Source organism: Apium graveolens, chromosome 7, assembly GCF_009905375.1.
Source record: "Apium graveolens cultivar Ventura chromosome 7, ASM990537v1, whole genome shotgun sequence".
Lineage (NCBI taxonomy): Eukaryota > Viridiplantae > Streptophyta > Magnoliopsida > Apiales > Apiaceae > Apium > Apium graveolens.
Window position 1 is genome coordinate 81,779,666 of NC_133653.1, and position 25,583 is coordinate 81,805,248.

Consider the following 25,583-nt stretch of genomic DNA (forward strand, 5'->3'; position numbering starts at 1 on the left):
TTTAATTTCTTTTAATTAACTAACTACAGGAAGCTCAATGAGGTGACTACCTTTTTTTACTAACTACAGGAAGCTTCCAAAATATAATGTTGCTGCAACATTACAGGTCAGTCATTCTATGAACATTAATTACTATGATATTGAGCGTTTTGCATTAATCTACAAGAGAAGTTATTGCTACCTCTTGATCAAGTTATGAACCAGTATGTTTCTCTTATATCAATGTCTAGTGTGCTGGTAATAGAAGGACTGCCATGAGCAAAACCTATACAGTCAAAGGAGTTTGATAGGATATTGCTGCTATAGAAAATGGTAAGAATCCTTTATTTTTATCATAGCTCTCAAGATTTATTGATACCGAATGGAGATAGATTAGGTTAATGATAAGTAAATAGCTTAAAATTATCAGTACAATATAGTGTGCGGAAGATATGTAAACATGTAAGAGACAGAGTGAAACCAAGGGCTACCTCATCAGGACTCTACTCTCCTCGGAGACGACGACCATCAAAGAGAAAGGCAATTGAATTTATGTCAACTGATTCACGGTCACAATAAGCACTCATAAGTTTTTTCAATTGGGTACTCCATTTGATCCTGAAAAAGACTTCATTTCCGTCCTGTACAAATCATCACAATCAATCTAAATTTTAAAACTTCATTTATATTTACAAACCTAGTTCATACAACCTAGTTAACGAGACTCTGCTCCACATCATCAATTGTATATATCAGAACACTATTATTCTAGAAACTAGCAGCAGAAGACACCTTGCCAGGTTAAGCAGGGAGTAATATAAGAAAATTACATTAACTAGCGGTGATTACCTTTCAAACTTAATAGATCTTTTAGTTTACTTGGTACATTCTCATTAATGGTGATTACTTCAACAGAAAAAAGACAGGACTGCCGAATGCATGAACACATAAAATAACTAGGTTGTACATTTTAATTTTGTAAATTTTAATTCTATACAAATCACAATCTTTTAACACAGAACAATCAACCAAATACCGCAATTTAAATTAAACAATACATTAACCAATTTACCCCAAAAAGACACTCGCAAGCTACTACACTTTCGATAAACCCTAATCTACCCTAAGAACACCATCTTACATTTTATCAATTACATTAGATGACCGTAAGGTACAGGTATTCCTTGGGGGGTAGGAGGGGAGTTAAATCAACCTAGTCACTTATACAGAGTATCATTTATCATCATAGCTAAATAACAATACGAACAAAATACCCAGAATTATCACATCTAAGTAACAAAACAAAATAGAGTAAAAAGATTAAAGTCCATGTAACATGATAGGGTTTAAATATACTGTAAGTTAGCTCCACAACAAACAGAGATTCCTCAGGACCAAACCCGAGAAAGGCATTTGTGTACTTCTCTTCCGGAATATCCCTCTTTCTCAAAAGCTTCATCCCAAAACCTTCAGTTTAAAACCTGTAAACATCAAATAAAACACTATTTAACAATAAATTCATCACAACTAACACATATTTGACATACTTTCTTCCAATTAAACAATAAACCACATACTTGATAGTGTGAACAAGGTCACCAACACGAGACACAACATGTAAGAACCTGCGCTTATCCTTTTTAGGTCATTCCAACAACTCGCTACTCGGAACAACAACTGGATTTCAATTAAACGGCATAATTTTAAACATAGATATACACACAGAAAGAAAATAAAAAACTATTTTTTTCAGCAAACAAACAAAACTGCAATAAATTGAAATAACTTGGGGAGAGATACAGAAACGAATTGGGAGAAAGAGATAGAGAGAGAGAGAGAGTTACTGCTTACTAGGAGAGTGAAGAGTGAAAGAATATGATGCTCCTTCGACCCCCAATTTCAATTAAAAACCCCGATTCCAATTAAAAACCCTAACTCGATTTTACTAATATAAAATCCTAGCTAATCAAATCATCAATCTTAAGGTAGTACTTTAGGATGATTCGGCTCAATTGAAAGCTGAGAGAGTGTGTGAGTGACGATCGAGAGAGAGATTTTTAGAGTGTGAGAGAGGGACTGTGTGAGAGAGATGTTTAGATAGGACTTTGAAACTTTACAAAAAACTGCCGCTTCTCCAAAACTTTTGAGCCTGCTTTAGCCCGACTTATGGAGAGCCCAATGACATCCCAAATAACTGCTGGCTAATTTCATTTTTTTTTTATTTTTTAATAAAATTTTAAGTTTAAGTAGTGTTCAAACTTTTTATTAATAAAAAATTATTAATTATTAATTAGTACAGTTTACAAAATAAAAAAAATATTATCTTTATCTTAGATAATATTAATATTATTACTTAATTATATTATCAAAATTGATTAATTTTCAAGTCAAATAATTATATATATTTAATTATTTGTAAAATATTACTTTTTTATCCATTAACACCCTATTGTAACATAAGTTTCCACATGTTACTCGTATGTAACATTTTGAAACTATAGTAACATGTTATAAATGTTATGGTAACATCAAAAATGCTACGTTGCAGTAGGCTAAGATGAGCATATCTAAGGTAACATAATTTTGTAACCCATGATTAAACCATTGCGATAGGCCATCTATGGCGTAGTGTAAGTTAATTTCTTTTAAGTACTTAGTCTCTGAAGAACTTGATTTAGTTTTTGTTGAAGTATCTGTTGGTTTTAAGACTTGTTGCATCTGGTACTTGATTTGATCTGTTTAAGACTTGTTGCATCTGGTACTTGATTTGATCTGTTTATTTGGTGTGGTAAAACTTGTTGATGGATGTTTTGGTTTAAGACTTGGTTATGCTGATGCTTCTAATATTTGAAATATATTTAATTGTTTTTTCATTTAGAAGTTTATTATGCTAATTGTGATATCTTTAGTTTTATTTTGAGATATGCATAGATTTAGGGGGAGTTTTTATAATTCTCCTAAATGTGTGTAATCATCAAAAAGGGGGAGATTGTAAATCCTTAGTTTTGATGATCACAACACAGCAAGCCATCATGTTGTTATTTGAGAATGTTTACAGGATATAATAGCTTAATGTCATTGCTGTTTAAGTATCATGACAGCAAGCTATCATAAGACAGTAATCTATTTCAGCAAGCTATGATCACGATTGTCAGAATAACAGCAAGCCAAGATGCACAGTCCAGATTCAACAAGGAAGTCGAATTTCATGGAGATTTTATAGGATCTTCAAATATATCAGTTGTAAGGACTTCTCTAATATAATATACGTGCATGATATATAGAGAGCTCATTTATAAAACGTTTTTACTCATTCAAATTGATTTCCTAAAGAATAGGAGTTTGTTTTTCTTTCAAACTCTATCTTCTATCTACTGATTAAAACGTTTTATACTCTACAAAATAGAAGAGATATTTTCTGTACGTTGAACTTCTTTCTTTCTCTTCTATCTAACGTACACATGAACGTTGGAAACCATCCTAATGATCTTAAACGGTAGAATTGGATTCTAGCCGTTATAAGTTGTTGAGAAGGTTTCAAATGTTAATGTGTGGTTATATAAGAGGTTTTCTTGCAGTTTTATGGGGACGACTTTGCAAGCAAGAACACATACAACTCCTGATCTTTATTGATTTCAAAATACTCTCGAGCTCTAAATATATACACGTGTTTTATCTTAGAGAGAGTTTATAGTTTGAGTTGTAATCTTTATCATTGATTTGTATTGTTCAAATTGTATTGATTAGTTGCTGGATAAGTTGGCTAGGGAAATAAGGGTTTAGTGGTACTTGCTAGAGGAGTTTGTACTACGGGGTAGTATAGTACTTAGAGAGCAGGTTCTTAAACAGGGTTTCAGCAAGCCATTATCAGCAGCTGGGATAAAGGGAGATATATTGTTGTATCTTGTAGTTGTAACCTTCATTGATCAATAATATATTCTCTTACCAAGTTGGTAAGGGACCAGGACGGGGGTCGAACCTGGCTAAAATTCTTGTGTGTTCTATTTACTTTCCTGCACATTATTTTCTGCATTGCATTTAGTCATCTCAGCTTACTATCATTGTCAGATTATAGTTCAGTTGGTAAAATCTCAGTAAGCTATTATCGGGTAAAATTTAAAAGTAATCCTAGTTAGCCATAATCACCTATTCACCCCCCCTCTAGGTGTAATTTCAGATAATAGTGTTAGAACTAGAATATATATAATATTATATCATATTACATTATAGAAATAAGGAGGATAATAAATACTACTCCCTCCGTCTCTAAAAAAACTTTTCTCGTTTTGACTTTTTATACTATTCATACTAAGAGATTGACTACTAATTTACTTCTAATCTATAAGATGAAATATAGTGATGAGTGATGTTGTTGGATTCGTATTTATGAGTAATTTAATACAATAAAATTTTTATATTTAATAATAATATGAAATTAAAAATATTAATAATTAAAAGTGTGTCCAATATAAACGGGAAAAGTAATATATGACGGAGGGAGTACATAGGTACACGGGCTTAGTGTCCATTTGGTAAATCTTAAAATAAGTAATTTACGACTTAAAATGAATAAGTGAATTATAAGTGAAAAGTAGAAACATACTTATAAGTAAAATAAGTGTTTGGATATGTTTGGATAATTTTACTTATAAGTCAGAAACTTTTTTTCTTAAATGAACTAAAATAAATAATTATTTAATATAATTATCTTAATTCTTGAATTTTGAGTTTGGTTAACATTTAAAAATATATATTTTAAAACTGAGATTAATAAATAAGCGAAAAATCAAAATAAGTTGAGAAAAAGTACGTCATTACTAACATTCAACTTATCAGCTTATAAGTTATAAATTCAACTTATAAGTTGGGTCGACAAACACTCGTTACAGACTTATAAGCCTTAAGTAGCTTATACTTAAGTAGGTTATAAGTTGATTGCCAAACATCTAAACTTATAAATTAACTTATAAATTAAAATAAAAAATTTAGTTCTATCATGCACATTCATTCATAAACTAAATATATAATTAAAAAAATTATAAATTATTTTACAAAATTTCCACACTTGCAGATTCATTCATAAATATTATAACTAAAGTTTAAATTCATAAAAGATACTTGTTAAAAACAGTAATACTAAAAATTTAAATTCATAATACAAAGATATTTATTAAACCTAAAATTTAATACAAAGATATAGGAAGATACTTATTACAAAATCTATTAGATGTCCCATAAACAAATTTAAATCTAATAGAAATCCAATACACAAATTTAAAAATAAATTACTAGAAATCCAATACACAAATTTAAATTCATAATACAAAGACATAGGAAAATACTAATTAGAAAATTTAGAAGTTCAGTACCCAAATTTATGTACACAGCTACTCCCCTGTCAAACCGTACAAAACTAACACAAGAATCTCTTCTATATTTAATATGAGAACAAGAGTATAATTTCATGATATTAAAATGTCTCAATAAAAAGACTAAATTACCCCTATTTTTAATATTTATATAATAGATGTGATTTGTGGGAATCGAACTCAAGTTATTCCATTCAACTATACAACCTCTTACCACTATTTATCACATGTGTTTTTTTATCATACACATAATATGTAAGTGTGCTAAATAAATGTTTTATTTAATTTTAAAGATACTTACTTGAATTCCGCAAAAAAAAAACATAGTTAGTTGAATATTTGTACAGTTAATTTTAATGAATTGAATTCCAGATATAAAATTAGGCATAGTACATAAATGGATTATTATCTTATTTATTAATCATTTTTTAGTTTGAAAATATATATCATATATTTTAAACATATTTTTTATTATAAAAAGTAATTAAAATGTACATATATAATTTTTAAAAAAATATTGAAAATAGAATCGCTTATATATAAATAATTTATATTGATATTACATATTTAGATAAGTTCGAATTATAATGAGTCAATGCATTTTAGAACTTGACCCATTGTTCAAAAAATATTCAAAATTTGACTACATGACCCGGCCGAAAAATATCGTCACATTATACGTTTAGTAAATTTAAATTACAAGTTCGGCGAGAATATCTTACCAATAATGTGAAATTTATTAATATTTTATGTTAATATAAATTAATGTGTTTGAGGTCTTTATAGGATCAAGTCAATTGATTATTTATTTTAAAATTACTAACTTCACTGATAACGTATTATTATTTTTGAAATTTGTCCCGATTTTAAGAATATTTGAAATTTGAAATGAGATCTCACGAGATTTGTTAAAACTACGATGATATATTAAATCGATTTATTTTTCATTTTTCACTTTAAAAAAACTAGCTTTTTAAAAAGAATTCTTTTAGATAGCAATATTCATTGATCAAGATAATATTGTACAAATATTTTAAATTATTTTAATATTTTGAATTATTCAAATAAAAGTTATATCTATACTATATTGTAGCATTTGATTCAATACATTTTATATTATTTAAGGAAAAAAATATATATTGTTCAATAATTTGAAGGAATTAACAAAGTCAAGTGATATTTATGAAACTTTATCGAACTGAAATTTTTTAATTTTGGAGAATAGTATAAAATTGTTATGGATAAAAAACTAAGGTTATTATTTGCTGCATTTATTACTAAGATTCGGGAGCTCAAGGCCTTTAATGGCTGCTCTCGTGTATCGTAGCTTAATTCTGCCTTTACGAGATGCCTACGTATCTCTGTGAATTAGAGAATCAAGCCAAAAAACGTAGTTCTGATTTGTGAGGTGAGACCCCTTATATAGATGTTGAGAGTCCTTGAATTGGACTTGGTATAGGAGACTTGGTGGGCAAGTCTCATAATTAGAATGGACTTTGGAGTCCTAGATAGTAGGAAACTGATTCCTTATCCTTTTAGGTCCCCTTGAGGCCAATCTACAAGGATTTATATCCCCACTAGGACTTATCTTAATAGCTGTTTTCCTCCTTTATTTATTAATTACGAAATTAATAAATAATCATGGTTTTTGGGCCTTCTTTGTTCCGTCAGAGGTCTGATCTGGTCCATCAGGCCTGATCAATGTGTTGACCTTCTTGGTCTGAATGTCATACATCTTCTTATTGGGCCTAGCAGCCCACACCTTGCAATATTTATTTATACAATCAGGATTTATTTATCCCTATCATTTGCCCCCCAACTTTTGGGAAACATTGATTAGGTTTCGCAAAAGTTAAATCTATTCATTCCCTTACAGAGTTTCGTTTTTGTGTAAAGTGTGGAGCGACCTACACATTTACAACGATTTTTCCTTTATTTCTGGATTTTTCCCTAATTTTCTGGGATTTATCCCTAATTTTCTGGATTTTTCCCTTAATTTCTGGGTTTTATCCTTAATTTCTGGATTTTCCCTAATTTTATGGGATTTATCCTTAATTTCTGGATTTTTCCCTAATTTTCTGGGATTTATCCTAATTTTCTGGGATTTATCCTTAATTTCTGGATTTTTCCCCAATTTTCTGGGATATATCCTAATTTTCTGGGATTTATCCTTAATTTCTGGATTTTCCCTAATTTTCTAGGATTTATCCTTAATTTCTGGATTTTTCCCTAATATTCTGGGATTTATCCTTAATTTCTGGATTTTTCCCTAATATTCTGGGATTTATCCTAATTTTCTGGGATTTATCCTTAATTTCTGGATTTTCCCTAATTTTCTGGGATTTATCCTTAATTTCTGGATTTTTCCCTAATATTCTGGGATTTATCCTTAATTTTTGGATTTTCCCCTAATTTTCTGGGATTTATCCTTAATTTCTGGATTTTTCCCTAATTTTAAGCCTTAAAATCGATCAGGATGTATAAAAAATCGATCAGGATGTATACAAAATCGATCAGGATGTATACAAAATCGATCAGGATTCCTGACCGATTTCGATCAGGATCCTGATCGAATTAGCTCAGAAACTTACATTCTGGTCGACAGGATTCCTGATCGATTTCGATCAGGACTCTGATCGAATTGGCCTTCAAAGTGACACCCTAGTCGACTGATACATGGGCTTAATCGACCAGGATTCCTGATCGATTTCGATCAGGATTCTGATCGAATTAAGTGGCTTTCTACCATTCTGATCGAATAGAATATCGATCAGGACTCTCTTCTGTGTCGATCAGGACTCTGATCGATCTTAGGGGATTTCTTCCCTCCTGTTCGAATGAGATATCGATCAGGATCCTTTTTTGCGTCGATCAGGACTCTGATCGAACTTAGGGGATTTCTTCCCTCCTGTTCGAATGAGATATCGATCAGGACTCTCTTCTGCGTCGATCAGGACTCTGATCGAACCAATTTAAAATTCTGGTCGATTTTTGACCTTTCAAATTCCACAGGAGTTTCTAGATTATTCCTGATATTTCTGGTTGATGGGCTTTTAGGTTGGGCCTGGCTAAATGGGCCTAGAAACGCCTCGTATCCCGAGCTTTTCGCCTATATAAGTGTAGTGTGAAGTGAGAATCCTCATTTCACCTCACATCTCTCATTTTCTCTCATAAACCTCTCTAGAGTTCTCTCCCTTTGAGAAGGCGATTTCCGGCGGCCGCAGCTCCCGCAGCTCCACCTTTCTCAGGTTTTTCTGGGTTTCAAGCCTTCAATCGAAGCATATCAATGGCGGATCGTGACTTGGCTCGTTTGCAGAAGATGAATGTCTCTAAGAGAGGTACAAACATTCAAATTCAATCTCCATATACTTCCCTAATTGATATGATTAACTCGAGAGGTGATGAATATCCCTCCCTATCTGAATTAGATTCGTATAATCATGGTAACACCTTTCATGAGTTAGATGGTAGGATAGAGTCTATGAATACCCTGTACAGACTTCCACCCCACCTTAGGATCACTCCAACCGCCCCTGGGGATAGGACTTGTAATTGGGAGGGGGATACTTTGTTTATCTATCGAGGAGCCCTGACCGCGGGTCTTAGGTTCCCATTCCACGAATTTATTCCTCGATTACTTGCCGATGTACAAATCAACCCTTGTCAACTCCCTCCTAACGCTTGGAGGAACATTATCTGTTTTATGGTCCTTTGTATTAGAAACAATTTTCCTCTTTCTGTAGCGGTCTTTTGAAAAGTTTTCCAATTCTATAATAGCTCTATGAGTCAACCAGGCAGGGTTTTAATTCGTCAACGGCCCAAAATCCCTCATATCTTTGATAGTAATTCCATAGTTGAGAACAACCCTAAATGGAGGGACGAGTTTATGAGGCTGACCTGGGCTGGGGGTGATTGGGCCACACTCTTCCGTAGGCCCTTTTGTAAAGTGTCAGATGGGAGTCCAGGTAGCATCAGATTATCTGATGAGGAGGAGGTGGCCTACCAAGCCTTAATTTCGGATGATGGGAAAACAGACACCTGGACCCTTTTAGAGGAGTTTTCCTTGAAGAAAGTTGGTCTCTCTCAGGCCAGTGATAAGGGTAAATTTATAACTGGATAACCATTTTTCCTTCCCTTTAATTGTAACATTTTAACTCCTGCAATTTAATATTCTTTCTATCTTTCTTTTTCAGCTTGCGAGGCCATCAATAATGTCAACAGGCCCAAGGAAGGGGAGTCAGGCCGCCAGAAGAGGGCCAAGCTAAACAGGGACCCCAGGAGCAAACCTGACGGTCCTTCTTTTCTTAAGCCCCACGTCCCGGTGGTCGAGCTGGGGGACGATGTGGATCCTCCACTTAAGGCACATTCCTTCAGGCCTAACTGGGGCTTCAGGAGGAGCGATACGGTGGTTGGATCCACCAAATATGCTAAGGATTGGTCATACCATTCCATCACTCCCCACGATTTTACTGACATTGTTACGGGGAGTGATATCGAGACTATTGAGCTTCTTGGTTCTCAAGCCCAAGCTGCGGTAACTTTCTTTTTTTCTTTTTCTTTGAATCCCAACTTTCTCGTATTTCAACGAACTTTTGCTAACTCATACATATTTCTTTGCAGAGTAATACCTACTTCCAGGCGGCCCTACACCAGGCTAGGTCCTGGAAGGGTAACTCAGATGGGTTTGAGAAGGAGATGAAGAAATGGGAAGAGAGAGCCAAGGTCCTGGAGAAGAAGCTGGACACGAAGAAAGAGGAGCTGGCTAAGGCTCATTCCGAGCTGGTGAAACTTAGGAGCGATAAGGATAAGCTCATTGATGACTACATGGATTCTGGCAAGTTTAAGAATCTCATGGAGATTCATGATGAGGGTCTTTATTCCCTACAGTTTACTCAGGGATGGGATGCGGCCGTAAAGGCGGTTTCTGAGAAGCACCCGGGCTTAGTCGACCCTAAGGACTTTATAAGTCCTGAGCAGGCTGAGTCGGAGGACAGCATAGATGCCCTCTTCAACTCCCCTCGGCCAGATGATCGCATCTTGGATCCTAACACTGCTTCCCCTCCCGCTTCTCCTGCGAAGGATGCTGAAGGTGCTGATAAAGAGCAAGAGAATGAAGGCTCCCACATGGAGGAGTGGTTTTTTCATTTTATAATTTTATCCTTAACTTATGCCTGGACTTTTATTTGTATCAGAACTTATTACCCTCCAGGGTTATTTTACATGCTACTTTCCTTATTCGTATCTTTATCTTTCCGATACTTTAATATTCAAACTTGGCTTAATGGCCACACAAGTATTATTACAACTCAAACATCCATAGGTTGAAATAATTTCGAATTCTTCAATTTCAAGTCTGGTTTTCCAAAACCTTACATAATATGGGTTCGACCCTGATCAATAATAGTAACCTGACAATGTATTTTCTACTGGAATATAAAATCCTATGCAAGCAAAGCTTCAAGGTGCTTTTCAACCTACTTGTCATCCAGACAAGTGAGAATCGTACTCAATTGCCCTACACATAGTAAACCTTCAGGTTTTGTGCATGCCAAGTCCTTGGGACTTCAAAACCATCCATTTTCTCCAGCTTATAGGTTCCTCTACCTTGAACGCTCTTGACTTTGTACGACCCTTCCCAATTCGGGGAAAGCTTCCCTTTCTGTCCTACACCAGAAGCTTCTACTTTCCTTAATACCAAATCTCCTTGCTTGAAGAATCTTTCTTTAACCCTTAGGTTGTAATAAAACGAAGCTTTTTTCTGATACTCTACTATCTTTGCATGTGCCTCATCTCGCACTTCATCAATTAAATCCAGAGCCAACCTTTGTCCTTCCTCATTTTCCCCAGCATTGAAAGTTTGAATTCTTGGAGAGGAATGTGATATCTCCACTGGAACTACTGCTTCTGCTCCATATGCCAACATGAAGGGAGTTGCTCCTGTCGTGACTCTACAGGTAGTCCTATAGGCCCATAATATGGGAAGTATCTCATCTACCCAATTATTTCTTGACTTCTCGATCCTTTTCTTTAGTCCATCCAGGATTATTCGATTTGCTACTTCTGCTTGCCCATTGGCTTGTGGGTGAGCCACAGAGGTGAACCGTAACTCAATTTCATTTTCTTCACAATATTTCTTGAATTCCTCATTGTTGAATTGTGCTCCATTGTCAGTGACGAGGATACGGGGAATTCCATATCGGCACATAATGTTTTCCCACAGGAATTGTGCAACCTGTTTAGTTGTGATTTTGGCCAAGGGTTTGGCTTCGATCCACTTGGTGAAATAATCAATGGCTACAATCAGAAACTTCCTTTGTGCCATGGCCATAGGAAAAGGCCCTAGAATATCCATCCCCGACATAGCAAAGGGAATTGGCGAGTTGATAGAGGTCAGCATCTCGGGAGGTTGTCTAACAACTGGTGCATGCTTCTGACAGCGATCACACTTCTTCACATATTCTTTGGCATCAGCCATCATTTCTGGCCAATAGAAGCCTAAACGGGTTATCTTATGAGCCAAGGCCCTGCCCCCCAAGTGTTGCCCACAAATACCTTCATGTACGTCCTCAAGAGCCAAGCGTGCCTCATCGGGCCTGAGACACCTCAAGTAAGGGATCACGAAAGATCTTTTATACAGAATCCTATCTATCAAAGAGTACCTTAGTGCTCGAATAGTTAACTTCCGTGCTTCAGTTGCATCGCTTGGCAACCAACCGGTCTGAATGTGAGCCTTGATGGGATCAATCCATGACGTCCCCAAGCCTATGGGAGCCACTAGCTTAACATCTATGCTTCGTGTCTTCAAAACACGGAAGTACACACTTCCTGAACTTTCTTCAATCTCAGATGAAGCAAACTTTGATAACGCATCCGCCTTAACATTTTCTTCCCTTGGAATGTGTTCAACATGACATTCATTAAATTGGGTCATCACAGCCCTTACTAGGCGTACATACTTAGCCATCGTATCATCCCTTGCCTCAAATTCTCCCTTTACCTGGGATATGATCAGCTTTGAGTCTCCGCGGACCTTTAAGTTTTTGACCCTAAGCGTCCCAGCTAGACCAAGGTCAGCTATCAGGGCTTCATATTCTGCTTCATTATTTGTTGTTGGGAAGTCTAGCTTCATAGCATACTCAATTAAGAATCCATCAGGGCTTTGCAAAACCAACCCTGCTCCACTGGAATTTGTTTTTGATGCTCCATCAAAATAGAGAACCCAATATTCTTTCTCAGTATCATCCTTCTCCCTGTCCCCATTGTCGACTCCCTTGTCTTGAGGTATGGTATCTTCCTGCCCCCCGACTTCTTGGTTGGGTATGGTACATTCCACCACGAAGTCAGCTAGTGCCTGGGCTTTTATAGCCGTACGTGGCTTATACTTGAGATCGAACTCTCCCAACTCTATTGCCCACTTAATCAGTCTCCCACTTGCCTTGGGACTGTGAATGATATTTCTCAGTGGCTGATTTGTTAGCACTTCAATCTGGTGAGCTTGAAAAATAAGGACGCAGCTTTCTTGAAGCCATTACCAAGGCTAAAGCGAATTTCTCAATAGTTGAATAATTCAACTCAGCACCATGCAAAATTTTGCTGACATAGTATACGGGTTTCTGGACTTTCAGTTCCTCCTTAACCAACACCGCGCTCAAGGCGCTCTCTGAAACAGCCAAGTAAAAGAATAAAACTTCACTCAGAACTGGCTTGGCCAACAACGGGGCCTGGCCCATATACTTCTTTAACTCTTCAAATGCCTTCTGATTTTCCTCACTCCATACAAAGCCTTTAATGTTCTTTAGTGACTTGAAGAATGACAAGCACTTGTCTCCCGACTTGGAGATGAATCGTCCTAGCGCAACAACCCTTCCTGTGAGCTTCTGAACATCCTTGATATTTTTTGGTGGTTCCATGTCCAGGATCGCCTTTATTTTATCGGGGTTAGCCTCAATTCCTCTTTTTGAGACCATCAATCCCAAGAATTTTCCAGATCCTACTCCGAAAGCACACTTCATAGGATTCAACATCATCTTGTGGTACCTCAGGACCTCAAAAGCTTCCCTTAAATGGGCTATATGATCAGTCTTTACTAGACTCTTGACTAACATGTCATCAACATAGACTTCCATAGTCTTACCAATAAGATCCTTAAAAATTCTATTCACCAACCTTTGATAGGTGGCTCCTGCATTCTTGAGACCAAATGCCATAACAAGATAACAATAAACACCAAAGTCAGTGATAAATGATACCTTTGGAATGTCATCCTTATGCATTTTGATCTGGTTATATCCTCTAAATCCATCCATGAAACTCAGCATCTCATGTCCAGCAGTGGCATCAATCAAAGTATCAATTCTAGGCAGCGGAAAACAGTCTTTGGGGCATGCATCATTCAGATCAGTGAAGTCTATATACATCCTCCACTTTCCATTAGCCTTCTTCACCATTACAGGGTTTGCTAACCACTCCGGAAATTGAATCTCCTCAATGAAACCAGCCTCTAAGAGCTTTTCTACTTCCTGTTTTATAGCCTCTTGTCTTTCCGGGGCAAAATTTCTTTTCTTTTGTTTCACTGTCTTCCGGCTTGGATCCAAGTTTAGCTTGTGAGTAATTAATTCCGGGTCTATGCCTGGCATATCAGCTGCTGACCATGCAAACACATCACTATTTTCTTGCAAAAATTTCACTAACTTCCCTCTAAGGGGCTCCTCTAATGTGGCTCCAATGAAAGTCATCCTCTCAGGATTCTCGGGGTCTAAAGGAACCGAAACCAATTCTTTTGCTGGCCTTCCTCTATTCTCATCATTTTCTCGAACATCCATATCTTCAATAGGAAGAACCTGCCCCCCGACTCCATCTGCCCTCAAAGAGGCAACATAACAACTTCTAGCCATTTTTTGATCTCCTCTCTCTTCTCCAATCCCGTTTCGGGTGGGAAACTTCATGACTGAATGGTAGGAAGAGGGGACTGCCTTGAAGGCATGTATCCCTGTTCTCCCCATGATAGCATTATAAGTTGAACTAGCCTTTACCACCACGAAATCCAGCATCTGCGTTGCTTGCCTTGGTTCCGTACCTATGGTGGTCGGCAATTTAATTATCCCTTCCACAGGACATTCTACTCCAGCAAATCCATATATCGGCATGTCGGTTGGTGTCAACTGGGAGTCGTTATACCCCATTCTTAGAAAGGTGTCGTGGAGCAAGATATCCACAGAAGTACCATTATCCACAAGGACCCTCTTAACCGGGCTATTTCCTATTATCGGTGTTATGACCAGCGGGTCGTCATGGGGAAACTTCACACCCTCTAGGTCGGAATCATCAAAAGCCAATGTTACTTCTGTCCTGGCCCTCTTCGGGGCTTCTCCAACAATATGCATAACCTCCCTAGTATATGCCTTTCTGGAATTTTTGGACAATCCAGCAGCAGTTGGACCTCCAAAGATCTTGTTTATCACAGGCCCTCGAGGGCGTCACGGTCCTCCAAAAATTGCATTTATAACCGGCCCTCTAGGTTGGGGATTCCGCCGCTGATCGTCTTGGTCCCTCCTACGATCTTGAAAGTTCTTCCTTCCATTATTATTTCTGTCCCCTCCATCTCCAGTATACTTGTTCAATCTTCCTTTTCGAATCAAAAACTCAATTTCATCTTTCAATTGCCTACACTCATCGGTGTCATGGCCAACATCTTTGTGAAACCTGCAATACTTGCCCTTATCTAGCTTGGCGGGATCAGCCTTCAAGGGCTTAGGCCAGCGAATATCTATGTCTTTCTCGATTTCCATCAAGATCTGGCTTCTAGGAGCATTCATCTTAGCGTATTCGGTGAACTTTTGCCCAGGTCCTCCCTTCTTGGGGGTTGAATCAGGGTTTTGTTCGGTTCTAGGATACTTGTCCTTAGAGATATACTCCAGATCAGTTTTTCGCTTCTTTGCTCCAGTGGGCTCATTACTTACTACAATCTTCCTCATGCTTTCTTCAACCTTGATATACTTCCCTGCCCTCTCTTGGAGCTGCAACATGTTTTCAGGGGGACGTTTGGCCAAAGACATCTTGAAAAACTCATCCCTAGTTCCTTGTTGCAGTGCTATCATGGCTACCTTATCATCAAGGTCTGGGACTTTTAATCCCACTGATGAACTGCTTAATAAAAGCCTGACTTAACTCCCTGAACGATCCAATAGAGTTTGGGGGCAAGCGACTGTACCATCTTTGAGCCATACCCGACAAGGTTTGAGGGAAGGCCCGACACTTTATAGCATCATTCATGGGTTGCAGCAGCAGTGCATTAGAGAATGTCCTAACATGATTAGCGGGGTCTCCCGTGCCATCATAGGATTTGATAGTGGGCATCTTGAATTTCCTTGAGATATGGGCATTCATTATATCTTCTGTGAAAGGTGGAGTTGGATCATCAGGATCTCCAAGGGGAAGGAGATTGCTTGGATCTGTTCTTGGGACGACAGCCCTTCTTCGTACCGGACCATCCAGGTCTATAACAGGAGGAGGATTTCTCCCCCTAGGAGGTATCTGGGGTCTGGTGGCCTGGTGAGCCTCCAAATTACGCCTCAGCCTTTGGATTTCAGCCTCATGAGCCCTGATCCTTTCCTGCACTTCTTGGGGATTCGCCCCTGGGGTGCTTTGGGGGCGTTGCCTTCCATCGGCCATTGGCTCTTTTCCAGGACGCCTCATTCTCGGGGCCACTTCATCATCCGAAGATTCGGAGTCTCTCTCAGTGTAAGGACCAGAAAATTCCCGATCCTCACGGATAGGACCTAAACCTCGTATATAGGGGGGCGACTGCCCTCGTGCTTCGCTTCGCCCAGTATATCCGCTTCCTCCAACCTCAGGGTGAAGGGGCATCCCATAAGGGGGGTTAGAAGTAACAATAGTTGAATATTCATACCCGACGGGTCGAGAATTCACAGGTATATGTACTTGTTGAACTTGAGGATTCGTACCTCGAATAGTCGGGGGAGTTGTCCCTTGTAGCTGAGGTTGAGTTGCCCCTGTCCGGGCTTCCCCCTGAGTAGATGCATAAGTTGAATGGGGAGGAACCTCCACGGTTGACGAAATCACCTGGGTTGTCTCTGATGGTGTTCCTTCCTCTAGAGCTCCAATTGTTCTTCGTGTTCTCGCCATGGTTGTTGTTGTGCGTTCCCACAGACAGCGCCAAATGTTATGGATAAAAAACTAAGGTTATTATTTGCTGCATTTATTACTAAGATTCGGGAGCTCAAGGCCTTTAATGGCTGCTCTCGTGTATCGTAGCTTAATTCTGCCTTTACTAGATGCCTACGTATCTCTGTGAATTAGAGAATCAAGCCAAAAAACGTAGTTCTGATTTGTGGGGTGAGACCCCTTATATAGATGTTGAGAGTCCTTGAATTGGACTTGGTATATGAGACTTGGTGGGAAAGTCTCATAATTAGAATGGACTTTGGAGTCCTAGATAGTAGGAAACTGATTCCTTATCCTTTTAGGTCCCCTTGAGGCCAATCTACAAGGATTTATATCCCCACTAGGACTTATCTTAATAGCTGTTTTCCTCCTTTATTTATTAATTACAAAATTAATAAATAATCAGGGTTTTTGGGCCTTCTTTGTTCCGTCAGGTCTGATCTGGTCCATCAGGCCTGATCAATGTGTTGACCTTCTTGGTCTGAATGTCATACATCTTCTTATTGGGCCTAGCAGCCCACACCTTGCAATATTTATTTATACAATCAGGATTTATTTGTCCCTATCAAAAATGTTATCAAATTATTATATGCAGAAATATTAGAGTCGTAATGAAAAAAACTTAAAGACGGTTTAAATAATGATATAATTACAATTTTTCTTTCGAATTCTTGATAAAAATCATGAACATCAATAATAAGTCTTAAAAATATATAATTCATTTTTAAGTTACAACCATGATTGATACTCGGTTACGTAAAAAATAGATATGGATTTTTTGTCAGTGATAATGTGAATACCATATATAAATTATAGCAATTTATTTATTACATAATTTTAATTTTTGAATAATTATAAATGCATGTTATTTGAGTAATCAATTGTCTCACTATATGTTAATAATGATTATACATGTACATAAATCAGATATTTAGCATATAAATAATTGAAATCATCATAATTTACTAAGAGATGCAACATACAATGATTTACATGCTAACACACACATACATATAACTTAATCTTGCTTTGTTAATAGTAGTGTAAATAAAAAACTAACATTTTCCCATACATACATACGTTGAATTTCAAAAACTAATATTTTTTATTAAAATCAACTTTAATATTAAAAATAATGTAAATTTTATATTATTGTATATTATGATTGCAAGTCATTCTGATTTTGGTTATGAATTTTTTATCTTTTTAAATTGAGTAAGTTAATTGTAAGTTAGTAGTGAACTCAGTAATAATATAGAGCAGTACGTATAGTTTATTTAAATAAAATTCAAGATTTTGGTCAACTCTGTATTCAACATATATGTTAATTTTTAGTTTTTTATTTGTAAGCATACTAACGGCATTCTACAGATTAAGTTTAATCGTTTCATTTTAAACGTACACTTACTACCCAGTTTATTTTCATTCATTAAATATAAAATAACGTGTAAGAAAAATATAATATAATAATAGTTAAGGGGATATTCATTCTGAAAAGTGAGGAAGCATTCGAAACTCCTAATATTATATAGGGGACATGGAGCTTGTTGGAGAGAAATTTTATCTCCATTTCTTCAAAATTTGACTCAAGAACATATATAAGGTTATTGTTTGAGTTGCTCTAAAAATATTATAATTGCATTATGCATAGTTGTTATAATTAATACAACACAAATAACACAAATATGACACCTGTATAAATTGGACACGACTTCAACGTATAAACATACATTGGTCTCTGGTAAAAAAGTTAATAGAAAAAATATAAAAAATTCATACATAAACAGCAGAAAAGCTCTAACTTTGTTCAGGACATACTACTGATTTGCATGGGCAATCAAAATCTACCAACAAACTAAGAATTGCACATAATAAACGACTAAGAGCAACTCCAACGTTTACTCCCTGTTAGCTAAAACTCTCCAGGCAGTGAACAGTACCAATTATACATATCTTCGCTCAAAAATACCGCTCCAACCGTCTTCGTATGTTAGGCAAATTTTTAGCTATCAGAGTTTGGCACGCTACTTCTACAGATTGCAACACCCTCTTCTATAATTATCCAGCACATCTCGCGCGTCTTTTTTCTCTCCCGCAACTTCTATTCTTCTCTCCCGCCTATTGCAGAGGTTAGTTTGTATTTACTTTTTTTGATTTTATCTTGAATCAAAATTGCTATGTGTATGTAATTAGGATTTTGTTTTACAAAGTCTTTGTTATTTTGATAGAACATATATATAATTAGGGTTTTGGTTTAGAAATTTGGGTGTTTGCACTTCATTCATTCAATTCTTGTTGTGTTGTAATAGAGATGGAGGCCTCGTTTCTTTCTTTGCTTAATGATGGATCAGTCTCAGAAATTGAAGATTTGATATTTTCTCAACCAACTCAATCACAACCCCAAACTCATTCCCAAACCCAGCCCTAGCCCCAAAAAGAAGCTCTGAAACTGAAGAAAGGCAAAAGGTCAAAGAATTTTTTGATTGAAGAGGATATGCTGCTTATTTCCGCGTGGCTGAATGTTAGTATGGATCCCGTGCAAGGAAATAATCAGACACATACAAACTATTGGGCTAGGATTTGGAAATATTACGAAGAAAATAAAGAAAGGCTAGAGAGTGATCGGAGTGCTAATTCATTGTATAATCGTTGGTGCACAATCAATGAAAAAGTGGCCAAGTTTATTGGATTTTACAATCAGATTTTCGGAAGAAATCAGAGTGGATTGACTGAACAAGATAAGGTATATTGTTATTTACTTGATATCTAAAAGTGTTTGTTATAGTTTTGTGACCTCCGTTATGCTTTGCTATTAGGTAGTTTCTGAAATGCTTTGATTTTGCATCTTGGTGTTTGATTATTTACTATAGTTGTTAAGTTATTTAATTCATGTGTATTTGCTTGGTAATGGTTAATAAAGATCAAGAGCCTATGTTTAATAAGATGTCATTTTCATGAATTAGTGTTTATTTGAAGGTAAGGAACACTTTAGTTTTGAGAAGAGTTTAGACATGTTATGGAACTGCAGTATGTTAGTGGCCATGCTTATTGGCTTTTAGTTATCAATAGAGAACACGAAACTTTAGTTACAGCTTACTAATGCTAGCATATAAAAGTTATACAGTGGTATGGGAGAGTTCTCTTCTCTCTGATTCTACAACAAGAATTACAGTTTTTCAGGACTCTTACATTCAAGTTTTTGTTAAATGACTATGCTTCATCAATGGAAATTCATGTAATATATATCCGGTCCATCAAAAACTTGAAGGACTGAACTGATCTTATGCTATGTTATTTCAACATTATGCTTCTTTCATTTTTGGGGAAATACTCAGAACAAAATAACTCTTAGAAGCAATATAATACCGGTTTCAATTGGTTCATGCTTGGTGTCCTTGCATATTTGAAAATCATATCAGACAGTCCATCTCACTTCACCTCTCTGGTACTCAGAACTCTTGTTTTTGCAGAGGTTTATGGTAGTTATTTTATGTGTGTATATCATTGTGCAGGTTGACCAGGCAATAGAGATGTATGAGGGGGTTATGAAAGAGAAGTTCATGTTTATACGTCACTGGAATGCATTGCGATTTTCGCCAAACTATCAAGCTACTCTAGCAAAAAAGAACAAGCCAACTAAGGACAAACATGTATCCTCACAGTCTGTTGATAGTCAAATTCCTACAAGCCGAGATTCTGATGAAATGATGGAACATCCAATGGGAAGCAAAGCTGCAAAGAAACTGAAAAGAGCTGCCAATGAAGCAAAAGATGAGGAGGGCTTGGAAATTCTTAAAACAATGCAGAAAGATGCATTGGCCATTGCTTCTTCAAGAACGGAATCAATTCAAATTAGCTTGCAGTTACAGAAGGATATGATACAGTTACAAAAGGAGGAGTTGCATCTACGCTTAGCTAAGGAGGAGCGGGAGAGGCAAAAAGAGGAGCGAGAGAGGCAAAAAGAGGAGCGAGAGAGGAAAGTTTATGAAGCATCCATCATGGCAATTGACACTAGTAAAATGCTACCGGATCAAGCTAAATATTATGATGCAATCAAAGCTAGGATAATGAGAAATATATCATAATATGTTTTATTTCATGTACTTGACTTTATTGTGCCAATATTATGTATTAGACTTAATTTTGCTTATTTTATAAATCAATGCTTCTTATTGTTACAAAGCAGATTACTACAAAGCAGATTACATAGAGAATACCATTACAATTATAAAAGTAAATTACATGACATAAATGAAAAAAATTACAACACAATACTGAAGATAAATCAAATAACAAACATTTAATTCATGTCGCCGCCGTGAATCTGCCAAAGATGTTCCACAAGATCATTTTGCAACCGAATATGAGCTTGTTTGTCTCAAATCTGCTGGTGCACCTGTATGAATTCCCTAAGGGTATTTGGATGACGTGGTTCTCTTTCAACACCTGTATCAACATTTGTATCAAATTGTTCTTCTTCGGTATGCAATTCCCTTTCATCTTCAATGATCATGTTATGTAATATGATGCAGGCTGTCATAATATACTTCATTGTTTCCACATCCCAAAATTGTGAAGGTCCACGAATCATAGCAAACCGAGATTGTAATACTCCAAATGCTCGCTCAACATCTTTTCTAACAGATTCTTGTGCACATGCAAAATATTTTTTTTGTTACCTTGGGGTTTTGGAATAGTTTTCACAAAAGTTGGCCAGGAAGGATATATACCATCAGCAAGATAATATCCCATATTATATTCATGCCCATTAATGGTATACCTCACTTCAGGTCCACGACCTTCTGCCAATTCTTGAAATAAATGAGATCGATCCAAAACATTAATATCATTTAATGATCCCGGTAATCCAAAGAAAGAATGCCAAATCCACAAGTCCTTTGAAGCTATTGCTTCTAATATAATAGTAGGCTAATGAACATGACCTGTATACATACCTTGCCATCCAGTAGGACAATTCTTCCACTTCCAGTGCATACAGTCAATACTACCCAACATTCCAAGAAAACCTCGTTGTTCATTTTCTGCTAACAATCTGGTCACATCTTCATCGTTTGGTCGTCTTAAATATTCAGCACCGAAGACTTCAACGATAGCTTTAACAAATCTTCTTAGGCTCTCTATTGCAGTACTTTCACCAATTCGAACATAATCATCAATAGCATCTGCTGCGTTCCGTATGCGAGCATCCTAAGTGCAGCTGTCACTTTCTGGAGTGATGATAGTCCACGCATTCCTACAGCATCATTTCGTTGAGTGAAATAATTGTCGTGCATTGTAACTGCTTCTTGAATTTTCAAAAATAACGATCTACGCATCCGAAATCTTCGACGAAATTGTGTATCTGTGTATGCAGGTGTATCGGAAAAATAATCACGATACAATCTAGCATGACCTTCTTCTCTATTTCGATCAATTACACGATGATTCATCGTGGAACCACCGTGATGCGATTCAGAATTTGCTCTTTATCGTCGATGATGGAGGTAAGCAGCACTCATTCTCATTCTTGCTTCATGCTCCTCTTCTTCTGCTTGCATGATATCAAGAATCATTTGTGTGGTGTTTTCCATTACAAATGAGTATTTTAGAAGTGTGAATGAATTTGAGTTTGTAGAAAATTTGTGTTTAGTTCAGTTCTGAAATTTGGTATTTATAACCAAAAAATTATGACCGTTGGAATATGACCGTTGGAATATAGCCGTTGGAATATGACCGTTACAATTTGAAAAAAACCAATAAAAAACTATTTTTGAAATATAGCTAACCATTATAGCTAACACCATTGGAGTCCAACACCTTACAGATTCAACAAATTTTACATAACCATTACTTTATATTATTTTACCTAACCAATTTAGCTACTCCCCTTGGAGATGCTCTTACGATGCCGTAAAGCATACAACAAACAAAACGAAGCCCAAGAAATAAAGTAAGACTTGATCAAAGAAATAAACCGAAAAGCTATAACAATGGTAATTTCTTAATCTGTAATTTTTATATTACATTTTACATATTATACTAAACTAGCATAATAACATGTCATTTTCGAGATTTTTTTTACATCATACAATTATATTAGTAAAATTATTGATCATATTTTTATTGGTAATTGTATAAGATTTAAAATATATTAAATACAATTGAGTGTTTATCAATGTGTATGATTTTGATGTAAGGTTATAAGACATTTACAACGTACACAATGTTTCTAATACATCTCATTAATCAAATTACATATTCTTACGTGTGGCATGTCAGATTTGTTAGGATTTATATTAAACTATTCGTTTAAAGTATATATTATTATAGTAATCATTTGAGAATCTTGAATGCATGTTTTCACATTATTTGTATATTATATATTGTAGACAATCTAGTATCAAATGTGATAGCATAATATTAGATTGTCAAGCTCTTAATATAATATAATAATGATTCACAGTCAAAGTGGTGTTAGAAAAACCACCGGAAGGGCTGCAATATTATTTAGAAATAGTATATTTTTACCATTGAATAATGCTTGTATACTTTGTGTATATTGAATGAGATCAAATTAGTAGAATAATTTTTTCTTTTATTCTGACAATAAAGAAGAAATAAGATTCTATGATATTATTATTGCTTAGGTTTTTAATCTGGATACAGTGATTGACACTTGTATTTAATGCACATGCCTTAATTCATATATTAAGTAATTTATTTTAAATTGTGAATTTATGTATTGAGCAATGACATTATATACAGAGTGGCATATTGACTATAAAAGGAAACCGTGTCTGAAAAATATATCCGGGTGACGATGTCCTCTTGAAAACTCATAAAGATAATTGTGCTTTAGTCCTGCAGGCAGATTTTTTCTTGCACACTTATAAGGTTGAGTGGATGATCAAGGATAAAAGATATTGATTAAATTAATTGTCAGAAATTAATTTAATTAATGGACATGCGATATCATAAACATGGGAAATTTAATAAGCAAATAATATGGGAGCCGAATTAATAATTAATTTACGAAATTAGGAAAGGTAGTGTAAATATTAATTCTTTAGTGGATTGAATTAATATTTAATGACATTGGGCATGGTCGAATGTCATTGGGAGGCCCGGCCTAATTGTCCATGATCCCTACTGTAGCCTATAAATATTCTAATTATCCTGAAGCTAGAAGGGGTGAGAACATCAGAACTCAAAAACGAAATAATATCCTAGGGTTTGAGAGAGGCAGTTGTTTTTCTCAAGGAGCCAGCTAGGGTTTTGGACTTTCGGAGCTTTAAAGAGAGGTACACCTTGGGAGATCGAAGCCCACACTTTGTCCAAGAAGAATCAAGGAATACAGTAGAAGACGTGGATTTGAACCACTTGCGCCGTAGCGGTTAAGGTTAATGTTCTTTTCGCACTCATTAAATTTATATCATAAAATGCAGGGCCGAGACCATATTGTTCCAATAAGATTTGCTAAGCCAGAAATGAAAATGAAAATAAAAAAGGCTACTTTAGAAAATGGTTTAGTGGCTCTAGTGTTTTTCCTAAATTTCATCTTTGCAAATCTCCTGGACAGAAATGCAAGATGCTCATCAATACCATCAGAGTCATCTTGGCTGGAGTTGTCTTCATTCTCAGCAACTTGCTCCTTACCCTTGCTTGATTCTGATTTGCTTGTGCCATCTTTGGAGTTTGATGTAGATCTCACAGTTTCTTATCTGCATTCTTTCTCATTTTCAGCTACCAAGGCAACTGAACCTCCTTTCTTTCTTCCCTTCTCCAATACCTCATCCTGTTCCCGCTCTAGTTCATAAGTCTTCAAGATTCCATATAATCTTTCAAGAGTGAAGTCCTTATAATCTTGAGAGTTTCTCAAGGAGACAGTCATGGGTTTCCATTCCTTTGGCAAGGATCTTAAAAATTTAAGATTTGAATCCTTCACCTGGTACACTCTACCATACAGCTTCAGTCCATTCAACAGCTTTTGGAATCTATTGAATGTGTCATTTAAAGATTCATTTTCTTCAAAATGAAAATACTCATACTGTTGAATGAGAAGCTGCATTTTGTTTTCTTTTACTTGTTCTGTACCTTCACACAGTAGCTGAACTGTGTCCCAAACCTCTTTGGCAGTTGTGCAATTTATCACATTATCAAACATATCCTTGTCAAGACCATTAAACAAAATGTTCATAGCCTTCTTATCCTTGTGGACTTCTTCTGTGTCTTCCATTATCCATTCTGCTCTAGGTTTTGGAATGGATTGACCAACAGCAATTGTGGCCGTAACAACTGTGGCTACTTTGTGGGGAATGTGAGGACCATTCTCAATGCAGTTTACATAACCTTCATCTTGGGAGAGTAGATGAAGGTGCATTTTCACCTTCCAATGGTGATAACTGTCTTTGTCAAGAACTGGGATTTTTACTCCAATATCCTTCTTACTCATCTTTGTTAGTTTCCAAGATCTTTAAACTCTTTGTGTGTCAAGAGCTTGCTCTGATACCAATTGTTATTCCTAGTGGACTAACAATGAGATTTACAGAAGGGAGGTTGAATGTAAATCTCAAAACTTTTTCAAGTTTTGAGCAGTTTTAAAGGCTTTGTGTTCAAGATAAACAAGTGTGTGAATTGCTTTAAGCTAATACAGACAGATATATATTCAAGCACTAATGTAAAGAACACAACAGACCTTAAAAACTTTTCTAGTGGATTGTTGTTCCACCAGAGATGGTATTTCAGAAAATCTGTGATTCTAGATGTTGATCACAGCTGCGTCCTAGTACAAACTAGATAATTTTTCTCTCAAGATTTTTCTAAACAGCACTGGAAAAATTCTTATCTAATTACTAGCTGCTACTTGGTTTATATATCACCAAGTGTACAAGTGAAGACAAAGATAAAAATACAATAATAAAATAAGTTCTCCACTTGTTTCTTCTCTATATCACTCAAGTACTTTGTTGACTATTGCCTCTTTGTACTAGAGTAGAACGGCTGCTTTTTCTGATGTTCCTGAAATTAGGCTTCCATATTTCAGTTATCTCT

General features: G+C 36.0%; 1 long non-coding RNA gene and 1 pseudogene across 1 annotated transcript; both read right to left on the minus strand.

Moving 5' to 3' along the window:
* Positions 1–476: 476 nt before the first annotated feature.
* On the minus strand, positions 477–2,058 carry LOC141675252 (uncharacterized). The gene is made up of 4 exons (XR_012555957.1): positions 1,831–2,058; positions 1,557–1,656; positions 1,336–1,460; positions 477–620 (listed from the first exon to the last, which is right to left on the minus strand). It is a non-coding gene; the product is annotated as an uncharacterized LOC141675252 (long non-coding RNA).
* Positions 2,059–20,910: 18,852 nt separating this feature from the next.
* Positions 20,911–22,380, minus strand: LOC141673798 (uncharacterized; annotated as a pseudogene).
* Positions 22,381–25,583: the final 3,203 nt, after the last annotated feature.